The sequence below is a fragment of the Camelus ferus genome, chromosome 32 (assembly GCF_009834535.1).
Source record: "Camelus ferus isolate YT-003-E chromosome 32, BCGSAC_Cfer_1.0, whole genome shotgun sequence".
NCBI lineage: Eukaryota > Metazoa > Chordata > Mammalia > Artiodactyla > Camelidae > Camelus > Camelus ferus.
This window is the reverse complement of record NC_045727.1, coordinates 18812118-18823149: the sequence shown is the minus strand read 5'-3', so window position 1 is coordinate 18823149 and position 11032 is coordinate 18812118. Positions and strand designations below refer to the sequence as shown.

The 11032-nt window shown below is 56.3% G+C and overlaps 1 protein-coding gene across 1 annotated transcript in view; it reads left to right on the top strand.

Annotated features, from left to right (window-relative positions):
- Window positions 1–27: 27 nt before the first annotated feature.
- Window positions 28–11032, top strand: part of TRPV4 (transient receptor potential cation channel subfamily V member 4) — a 34960-nt gene continuing 23955 nt past the window's right edge. Inside the window, 1 exon segment of the mRNA XM_032471396.1 lies at window positions 28–160. The gene's annotated coding sequence lies outside the window, so the exon portion shown is untranslated.

The window sequence follows — 11032 nt, the reverse complement described above, 5'->3', positions numbered from 1 at the left end:
GCGCCCGGGCCGGGTGGGCGGGGTGCGGCCCGGGGGCGGCGCGCGGCGGTGGAACCCGAGCCCGGGGAGGAGGGACGCGGCGGGCAGGCGGGCGCGGGGCCGGCCGCCGGGATTCAGGAAGCGCCGCGCTCCCGGCCGCCGGCTCCGAGCCCTCCCGGAGGTGAGTGGGGCCTGGGCCTTCGGGGTGGGGACCCCGGGAGGGACGGCCCAGCCGAGGGTCCCCGCGCCCCACCGGGGACATCCAGGAGGCTCGGGGGTGCCGCCTGGGGCGCGGGATCCCGCGAGCGACCCTTGGGCCCGGCACCACCTCTCTGGGCTTCCGTTTTATTATCTGCGAAATGGGTGCCCACGTGGGCTCTGGGGATGCAAGTCTGGGAGAGGGAGGTCCCGGGTCCCGCACGACCCAGGCCCAGGAACCAAACTCAGGAGGCCCTGCAGCCCACCTCGGGGTCACCTCCTTTTCTGGGGGCCTGAGGTTTGCCCTCTGCCCCGGGGAGGGAATTGGGAGTCTGGAGCTTCCAAAGGCCACTTCTTGGTTACTGAGTCCCAGAGAGATGGCTCTTGGGCAGGAAAATCGTTAACCTCCCCTCTGGCTCTGCCCTGGAGACTCCCGGGAGGTCTCCGAGGACAGGCGGCGCCCTCCCACCCTCCCCACGTGCCTGGCGATCCCAACCACAGACATCCTGATTGAGCTACCACCACCCCGACCTGGTCCAGCCCCAGGGGTTTTCTCCATCTTTCCTCCTCATTTTGCCCACGAGGAAACTGAAGCTAAGGTCGGGGATATAGCCAAGTGGAATTTAAACCCAGGGCTGTGCAGCTCCAAAGCCGTCCCTACCTCTTGCCCAGGGGGTGCCCTGGAAGTTACCAAGGAGGGGGTGGGCTTCCGGCTGCTGAGTGCCTGGAACGAAGGCTTCTACTGGGGATAGGGGTTGGGGCTGTGATGTCATGTGTGAGCCTTGATCTGGGATGCTAAGACCCGCTGGAGGGTTTAAGCTTTGCCACTGTATCTCTGGGGCGAGGATGGTGGGGAGGTGGGGGGGGGGTTAACTTGGTGAAGAGGTGGCCTCTTTAGAGAGGTGAGGGAGGAGGGTCAGGCCTGGGTCATCTGCGGGGTTAAAAGTGGGATCTGCATGGGCCTTAACCCCCACTCTGCTACCACACTGTGTTGTGACCTTGGGCTGTTCATCTGTAAAATGGAGGCAGGCTGAGGGTGACCCCTGGGGCTTGGACCATCTGATGCTTCTTCTGGTGGTTGTTGCCCCAAACACCTTCTTAGTGGAAGGGGTGAAAAAAGGTAATTGACCATTTCCACATTTCTCTTGATCCTTCAGTTTGAATAACCAGAAAGGCTAGGGACCCTACTTTCCCACATTTATTGGTAAATTGGAGGGAGGAGGGGCTCCCAAGACAAATGACAAATGGTGGTCATGGGCCTATCCAGTTCACATTTGTGAAAGCAGGGTGGAGTCATTTTGAAATGGAGTATTTCCAGGTTTAGGGAATGGGCACCTGAGGGAAAAGGGTGAGAGGGAGAGAGGGAGAGAGGGAGAGAGAGCTCCAGTGAAGATGCTTGGGATTCCCCAAGCTAAATCCAGACCAGATGCTGTGGACACCCCTCTCACATCATCAGGTGTGAGCTGGGCCTCAGCCATTTCCTCTTTTGTCCATCAGACCCTCCTGGAAAGCTGCCGTGTACCAGCCCTGGGCTGGGCACTGAGGCACCTTGGATCCCAGCTTAGCTCTGGCCTGAGGTGGGCGTGAACTGGGTGGTCCAAGAAAGGCAGCGAGATGGGAGGAAGGGCTGCCTATCCCCCAACCCCAGCTGCCCCCTCCACCCTGGGTTGCCCCTCATGCCAACTGTGGCCTCCAAGCAGGCAACACCCATGCCCAACCTGTGGGCACCCAGCAAGGGAGCATGTATGGTAGATGCTCGGAAGTGTGTGCTGTCGATGAATGAGGGCCAGGAGAATGTGCTGTCGGTGGGACTGGGACAGGATCAGGGAAGGCTTGATCAAGGTGATGTTTCAGCTTTACCTTGAGGAATAAATGCAGATGTCAGGGAAAGGGCATTCAGGTAGAGGCCTGACTTCTACTCATCACCAGGTGGTAAAACTCAGGTTTGTAGAGCTGAGAAATTGTCCTGTTTGGAGTGTGTGACGTGAACAGGAAGGACAAGGGATCAGACAGGCAGGGGCTGGGGCAGACCCCGAAGCCTTAAAAGTCTGGGCTGGGAGGGACATGCGGATGTGTGGTCTGGAAAGGTCTGCAGAGTGGGGGCCAGGCAGGGAGGCGGGTCCCCAGGCTGGGGAAGTCATCCAGGAGAGAGGTTTGAGGCCCCAGGTACCAAAGAGAGGCGGCTAGAAGATGTGGGAGGAAGAGAAATGTGCAAGCCTTGACCTCACTGCACCCGGCACATGGTGCTCAGTGAATCCCTGTTGCACTGTTGAGTGACTGAACACGTGGTTTGCAGAGGGCCAGTCCTTTGAGGTCCTTCATGTGCTCCTAGGAGGGAGGGGGCCATGTGGAGGGGCCAGCTCTACCCCTCACAGGTCCCCAACCTGCTGTCTGCCTCCACCTCTCCCATTCAACTCTGGGAAAGCCACTCTAGGCTCCTCCCCAATTCACGGGGACCTGGAGACCAGGTCCTCTTCTTGTCACACACAAGATCTGGGGAGCCAAGGGAACATTTCATGCCAGCGGGCCCTCTGGAATTCTCCACATCGTCAAGTTGGGATGGAATTCACCTGTTAAAGATTAATTCAGCTCTCTCAAGATACTTGCGGTCCTGGGCCCTGCAGCTGCCTCTCTGAACTCTCGATGCAACATTTCATCTGGCTTCAGCCAAGCCTGGGCTGCATTAGTGGTCATTACGATGGTAGTGAGCATTTATTGAGCACTTACTCCGCCAGGCACTGAGCCAAACACTCAGGACATTTAGATGCAAAGTTATGATTGTGCCCATTTTTGAGAGGGAGGAACTGAGGGTCAGGGTGGTGCAGTCACTTGCCCAGGGTCCCTCCGCTGGGAAGGGCCTGACAGGGATCTGAACTCCATTTATCTGATTCTAAAATCCATGCCCTTAACTGCCACAGTGGCCTGTCCCCGCTTGTCTAGACTCAAGGTCATGGGAAGATAGTCTGCAGTTTAGAGATAAAAATCTGAATTGCTCTGACAGGCCTGGGCTTAAATCCTAGACCTGCTTCCTCCTCCCCAGGGGAGCTTGGGCAGGCCACCTCGTCTCTCTGAACCTCAGTTTCCTCATCTGTCAGATCAGGTTCTCAGTTCTCTCTTTGGAAAGACAGTCCAAGCACACGGATGGAGCCCTGAGCTCATCTTCTTCCTCATCCTGTCCCTGGCCTGTTCCAGGGCGTGATTTCCTCCAGGTCATCCTGGGGCACCCTCCAAGAGCCCCTCTGAGCCAGGCGGGCGGGCAGGAGGTAGCAGGGGCAAAGCCAGACTTGCATTCAGACAAGGGACGTTGCCTTTTAAGCTGTGAAATATTTACAGGCGTTGACTGAGCGCCAGAAGCCATCCAAGTTTCCTACTTTCCTGATTTAATGCTGAAAAACAGGGCCAGAGCCTGCCTACCTGGTTCCAATCCCAGCTGTCAGTAAATTCCCTCACTCCTTGGGCCTCGGTTTCCTCATCTGTAAAATGGGATAATGATAGCATTGGCTTCGTGGGGTGACTGTGGACAGTCTCCAGAGCAACACTGACTGCTCGGAATGTAACGGGTGTCTGTTCACCTTGTTGGTGTCACAGCATCACCCCCGCTGGAGGTGGGCAAGGGGAGGAATGTTGAATCCCATTTGACAGATGAGTAAACTGAGGCTCAGAGAGAGAAGTGGTTTGCCTAAGGACGTCCCACTGGCTTATGGAAGTGCTAGACCTGGAAGCCAGATCCAGAGTCACTGGACCCTGAAAAGCCCAGTGGCTGGCTCAACCTCCTTCCTGGAAAGCCCCTAAGACTCTCCCCTCTTGGAGTCTGACCCACTTCCATTCACATCCCAGCTTGGCCACTCCCTGCTGTGTGACTTCATGAGGTGGGCTTAACCTCTCTGTTCCTGGGGCTGCCGCTCGGGGTTTACTGGACTTGAGAGCACTGCCAGTTGAGGTGGGGATTCGGGTTATTCTGGCTGCCACTCCTGCCCCAGCCTGGACTCCCCCTGCCTTGGGTGCCCTTGGGTCCCGTGAGCTGTCACCCTGGCCGATCAGGAATGAGGAAGGGAGGCCATGCCCTCATTTTCACTGTGACTCTGACTTCTTTCCCGCCTCTGAGCCCCTTCCTGGTCATTGGCTTCCCCTTTCTGCCCCGAGCCCTGCCCGCTGCTGGCTGTGTGACCCCAAGCAGGCCACTGCACTTCTCTGAGCATGCTTCATTATCGGTGAGGGACGGTTACAGACACCATGCTGGGGGCATGGGAGGCCCCCCAGAAACGCTCACAGGTCCGCTGCAGATGAGGTCAGAGGGTGGGAAAGGCCACAGAAGGAGGTGGGGGCGTTGGGGGCAGACAGGAGGGCCATTGACCAAAAGGGAGTGCTTATTTTTCTTTGGGTGGTGAGTAATGGCTGCCCCTCCTGCCCCCACCCTGCCTGCCCACTGCACAAAGGGCTTCTCAGTCTCAGTGGACGTCTGTTTTTCCCTGAGGGTGGAGTGGCCTGGCCTCCTCCCGGCTGACCCGGAGGGCTGACCATCTTCTGGGACAGCTCCTCAAGAGTGTGTATGGGGAGACCCCAGTGGGCAAGGGGCCAGCCAGCCTCAGGTAGGGACCTGTTGGCTGGGTTCATTCCTGTCCCTGTGCCCCTTGGCAGAGAGGAGGGGCTCAGGAAAACCTGTGGATGGAGCGAATGGATGCAGGAAGGAAGGAGTGGTTGAACAGCTGGCAACAAGGCAGGGGCATCAGGAGAACCCACCTGCTCCAGGTCAGACTTGGGCTTGGGCTAGTGTCTTGCCTCTCCGAGCCTCACTTTCCTCATCTGCAAAATGGACCCATAGCTGTCTCCCTCACAGGGGGCATTGAACCTCACAGGTCAGAGAGCCCAGCAAGCAGTAGGTGTTCAGTAAATTATCTGTTAAAGGATGGGAGGGAGGAAATTAGCTAGCAAGTTAGTTGGGTGGAGGTTCGGCTTCAGTGATCTGAACCCAAGGAGAATGACTTAACTGTCTTGGATTCCTTTAGTTTGTATCCATGAGTTCATTCATTTGTTTGTTCATTTCTTCATTTATGCATTCAGCAAGTGTATCTTTAACAGCTACTTTGTGCCAGGCCCTGTTCTCGGCACCGGGGACTCAATGGTGAATGGAGCGGAAGAGGTCCCTGCCCTCCTGGAGCTTGTGTCCGAGTCCCCATCGCTTGGGGCTGCCCTTTATGGGGCTCTGACGCCCACAATGACCGAGCAACCCAGCAGCAGGTGCTGTGATTCGCTCCCTTTCAGGAATGAGGAGACTGAAGCTCAGATTGGTGAAGCGATCCACCTGGGGTCACACAGCTCTAAGTGGCAAAGCCGCGATTCAGACCCCCAGTCTGCGCTGCCCTGCTCTGTGAGCTCAGGGTGTGGGTGCGGCATTTAGAAGGGGGGCCCCAGGGAGAGGGCTTCGTAGACCCTGAAGCGATGAACTCACACGGGTTTAAAAGCAGGTGGTTGGAATCCTGGCCACCTTCCCTTCCTGTTGAGTTGTGACCTCAGCTGGGTCGCTTGGTCTCTCCGAACCTCAGTTTGCTCATCTGTGAAATGGAGATGGCAGCACAGCCTACCTCACAGGAGAGGGAAACAGGAGCATCCTTAGCGCATGCTCAGTGTTGGATAACTGTCAGCCCCTCACCTCCATCCTCCCTGGATGTTTATTCCTCTGAGAACGGGTGCAGTAATATCTAGGTAAGTTCTAGAGTTCCTATTTGGATTAAAGCAGATAGGAGGTGCTGTGTGACATTTACCAGTGGGGTGTTCACTGCTAATGTGAGCTTTCAGGCTTAGTCTCAGCCATAATTTTTTGGGGGGGAGAAGGGGGAGGTTTGTTTACTTATTTATTTATTGACAGAGATCCTGGGGATTGAACCCAGAGCCTCATGCATGCTCGGGCGTGCGCTCTACCACTGAGCTATACCCTAGCCCCCCTCAGTCATAATTCTAAGCAGTTAGCCAGAGACAGCAGCCTACTGTTGGCATAGGCTGGTGGTGAGGCGGGCTGGGGCAGAGAGAGGATCTCAAACTGGTTTTCTGCTGCCTGGGGCGCCCTTCCCCCGCTCCTGCCCTTCCCGCTCCTGCCCTTCCCGTTCCTTCCACAGGTGTCTGCTCTCTTCCCTGACTTGGTAACCTCAGGACTTTTGCACAGGGGAGTGAGGCCACAGGGGTGTGTGCGTATAGGTAGGTGGGTGTCCTGTCCCCTCCGGGCCTCAGTCTCCCAGCTGGGAAATGGGGCAGGAATGGAAGAGAGATGGAAATGAGGAGGGGAGAAAATGCTTTCAGGAAGTGAGGTCTCCGGGCAAAGTCATGAGCCTTGGCCTTGGAGCCGGGATGTCTGGGTCCCAACGCCTGCTCCGCCCTGCCCTCTCTGGGCCGCGTCTCCCCAGCTATAAACTGAGGGAAGGTTAACAATGAAAAGGCAGCTGCCATTTATTGAACACTTACTCCGCACCGAGCGCTGCCCTGAAACTTGAATCATCAATTCAGTCAAGTCTCTGCCGTTATCATTCAGTCCTCACAACAGCCCTTTGGTGCGGGAGCTACCATTTTTTTTTTTTAATTTAAAGCATGAATGTCCAACCAGTAATTATAAAGCAAATATGGGTTCACCACTCCCAGGTGGCAGTAATTATTTCCCCCATTTTACAGATGAGGAAACTGAGGCCCAGAGAGAAGTGGTTTGCTCCAGGCTGCCCCACCAGAAAGTGGCAGGTGGAGAACAGAACATAGATTGGGTGATTTCTGAGGCCGCAGACTCCTCTCCGGGTGGGTCTCTGTGGCTCTGACTGTCCTCCAGGAGAGGGGCTGGGCTAGGCAGAAGGGGGTCCTAGGGTTTGAGGCCTCCATCCTCCTGGTCTGGAGCTGGGGAGCATCACACTCTGAGAAGGGCTGAGTCTGAGAGGGTGGGTTCCTAGGCTGTGCTTTGCTGGGAGTGGGTGAGGCAAGGGACGAGGGAGCCGGAGCCTCCCGGGACAGGGACTTCATGTCCTTGAGCTCCTGCCGTGTGCCAGTCCCTGTGCTGGACCCTTTAGGTGCACGTGTAACCTGGCGATGTTCCCACGTTGCACCCAGGAAACTGAGGCTCAGGGTAGGGAAGTGGCTTGCTCAAGGTTCACCAATAATCTCAAGAGTTATTGAGATGTAATTCACATGCAACTCACCCTTTCAAAATGTACAATTCAGTGGTTTTGTAGAGTGGCTTCAGAGTTCTACAGACATCCCCACTGTGTAGTTCCAGTACATTTTTGTCACCCCAGGAATGAACCCGGACCCATTAGCAGTCACTGCCACCCCAACGGCCTCAGCCCCTGGCAACCACTAATCTGCTTTCTGTTTCTAAGGATGTGCCAATTCTGGATGTTTCCTGTAAATGGGATCCTATCGTAGGTGGCCTTTTGTGTTGTTGTTTAAGAGATGCGTGCTCTTAAACCGCTCAGCCACATAGCCTCCCCATGGCTTCCACCTTGGGGCTGGGGACTCTCGGAAGTGATGGGTGCCCATGAAAGCTCAGAGGGCCGGAATCCCTCCAGCCAAGGACTTGAAGAATGACCGAGTGACTGCCGTCCGTGGTCACACTGGCCTTGCCCTCTAGGGGCCTGGTGAGTCACCCTCCGATCCTGCCCCGCCTGGGTGGTGTGAGCTTGAGGGGGGCCTCCTCCTGGGTGAGGGCACCCGACAGGACACTGGAGCTCTGTCAGCCCTGGACAGACAGCCACTGTGCAGCAAACAGGAAGCGGGCTGGGCCGAGACCTGCTAGGTAAACACAGGCTGGCTGGGGAAGGTGCCTGGCGTGGCGTGATGCCCCCGCTGCTGCCACCCACCGGAGCCTGGGGAGCTTCTGGCAGCCTGGCAGGCAGCGGGTTTTGCCTGGCCAAGGGCCTGAGCGCTCAGCAGTGGCTGCTGTGGGGTGGCTGCCAGGGTCCCAGGCTCTGGGCCCAGCCACTCCACCCTCCCTGGTGGTCATACCTTCCTTGGTCCTCCGTCTGTCTGTTCATCCATCTTCTAATAATTGTAATACGATACTGATAATGCTGACCCCAGCCATCCTTTACTGGGCATGTGCTGCCTGCCAGGCAGTGGGCTCTGTTTTATACCCTCTCTCATTTAAGCCTCACAGCAATCCCGAGGTAGGGGCTAGATCACCATTTACAGGCACAGAGAGGCCAAGTGACTCGCCCAAGGTCACACAGCTGGTGAGTGGGCATTAGGCCTCGGGGCCCATGGTCTGCACCGCCCACCCTGAACCACTCTCCCTCCACCCCCATCTTTACCCTTTTCTTCTCGAGTCCCCTGGTCCTTGTAAAGTATCCATTGAAGGCATAGTTCCTGGGGCCTCATGGACTCCTAGACCTGCTTCAGCCTCTCAGGAGCCAGGCAACCTTGTAAGAGTGACTCCACCTCTCTAAGCCTCAGTTTCCTCACTTGGAAGGTGGAGGGGTTGGGTGGAGCTGGTGTTTCCTCCCTCGAACACCAGCAAACCTCGGGATCCCGTCCTCCTAGATGCCTCCCACATCATTCCTCCAAGACTGATCTGGAATAGCAGATACTCACAGTCATGTCTATTCCAGGCTATGGCAAGAAGTGGGGGCCCCACAGGTTGGACAAAGATCCCCAGGATGGAGGGAGGAGGAAGTACAGTGAGTCGGTCTGGGAGCCCAGAACCTCCCCCTGGTCTACCTGTCTCCCCCTGTACCTGTCTCCTTCCCACCTACCCATCCACCCGCCCACTCACACATCTCTTCGTCCTTCTTGCCTTTCTTCTCCCAGTGCCTCCGGCCACACCGTTCCTCAACGCTCCTTGCACTTCCCCAGCTCCGTGCTTTTGACCTTGCTGTCTCCTTTGCTTTTTTTATCCCATTCCACTTGTCAAGCCCCAGTTCAGCTATTCCTCCTCCTTGCAGCCTCTCCCTGTGCCCAGCAGGATGACTGCTGCTTCCTCCTGTGTGCACCCTTCCAGAACTTCAGAGCCTTACAGTTTAAGAAAGCACATATTTACTGATGCCTTGGCACAATGCTGAATGCGGGGGAGACAGTGGGCACAAAATAGTCCCTCCTTCATGGAACTAAAACGCCAGAGAAGAGGGAAGATGGATAAAAAAATGATCTAAGTAAAGGTCAGAGTTTAACCGTGAAATGCTATTAAAGGAAGGCACAGTTTGCTCTAAGAGTGAACACAAGGGAGCTGGTTTAGACTAGGGGCGGGGGCCAGGGTGGCTGGTTAAGATGACGCCCCCAAAGAATGGGAGCCAGTGGAGGAAGAGCATCCCCAGTGGAGGGAACAGCCCAGGCAGAGGCCTGGAGTGGGGAGAGCCATCTGCCTTCCCTCCTGGACTGTGAGTTCCCTGAGCTTCCACTCTTTTATGCTTCTCCAGGCGCCCTGCAGACAGGTGGCACTCAGCAGATGCCTGTGGGAGTGCATCGATCCCAGGTCCCTGAATTCTTCCCCCTGGGGTGGAGCAGCCCCTGCACGCCTGAACTTGCCCCCAGATTTAAGCAGCTTTCTTTGGTCACGTAATCAGGAGGATGGGATTTGCCAAGTACGTGGCACGGTTTCCATGAGATCAGGCAAAGCCACGGGGGTGGGGTGGGTAACACAGTGAGGACGGGCCCCTTCTTCCAGCCCTCTGCATGGGGACAGAGGGGTGGAGCAGGAGACCTCCACTCGACTCCACTCCTGTGGAATCTGGGATTCGCAGGGAGAAGGCATCTGCCATTCAAGTAATCTTGTGGTTTGCTGTTTATTGAAGGCTTACTCCGTGCCAGGTGCTTGACTCAATTCATATAATCCTCACAATGACCCAGTTAAGTTCCCCAAGGGCAGGCGAGGCTCAGAGAGGCTATGTAACTTGCTCAGGCTCACCCAGCTAATGAGCCGTGGGTCTGGGAGCCAGCACCGCACCCCCCCCCCCCGTTCTGTCTGACGTCGGAATGCACGTTCTTTCCATGTCCTGCTAGCTAGCTCCTACCAGGTGCCCCTCCTTGGGGGAGGGAGTGGGTTTGGCTGGCCTGACTGAGTCCCCAGGGGCCAGCCACATTTCTGGAGAGCCTGGAGTCTGACCCAGGTAGAGAGGAAGGCTTGGGGATCCTGGCTTAGCCCTGTAGCTCCTTACCCTGGTCAGGACCCCTGTACCCCTTAACTTGGCCACTCCCAACCCTTCTGATCAAACCAGCTCTTAATGCCACCAGACACGCCTCAGCTTATTCCTGTGTCTAGCTGTTCCCTCACCAGGTCCACCCCAGGAGGGCAGGAATTCTTTGTCTTGCTTACATCTGTGTCCCCAAGACCTGGTACACAGTAGGTGCTCAGTAAATATTTGTTGAATAAATAAATAGGTGAACGGTTTCTAATCTTGCTGTTTGGGCCCTAAGATTCAGATTCCTGCTCCGTCCATCCTGCCACAACTACCGTCTGTGTGTGGACTGCCGTCAGGTGTGTGTGTGTGTGTGTGTGTGTGTGTGTGTATTCTAAAAAAAGGATTTGGATGCTTAATACCAAGATGTTTGGAATCCACTGCGTTAAATGGACACAGTGGTGACACAGTGTGTGGGATGTTCACCCTCATGTGTAAATGCCCTTTGTTGAGCCCCGAGGGGTGCCTGGTGCCAGCTGGGTGCTGCCCACTGTAGAGGCATTCCCAGGAGCTCGCAGCGGGCCCACGCGCATGCGTGCACACAGGGAGAGACAGGAAGAAACGTACAGGACATTCACACGCAGAGGAGACACACGAAGACTCTGAGCCTCTCTCCCCGCCCCGCACCCCTCCTTCCCCCTAAGTCTGGCATGGGTTTGGAATGTGTAATAACAGCCTACAGGGCAAATTAGAACTGGGAGTGAACTCTCCCC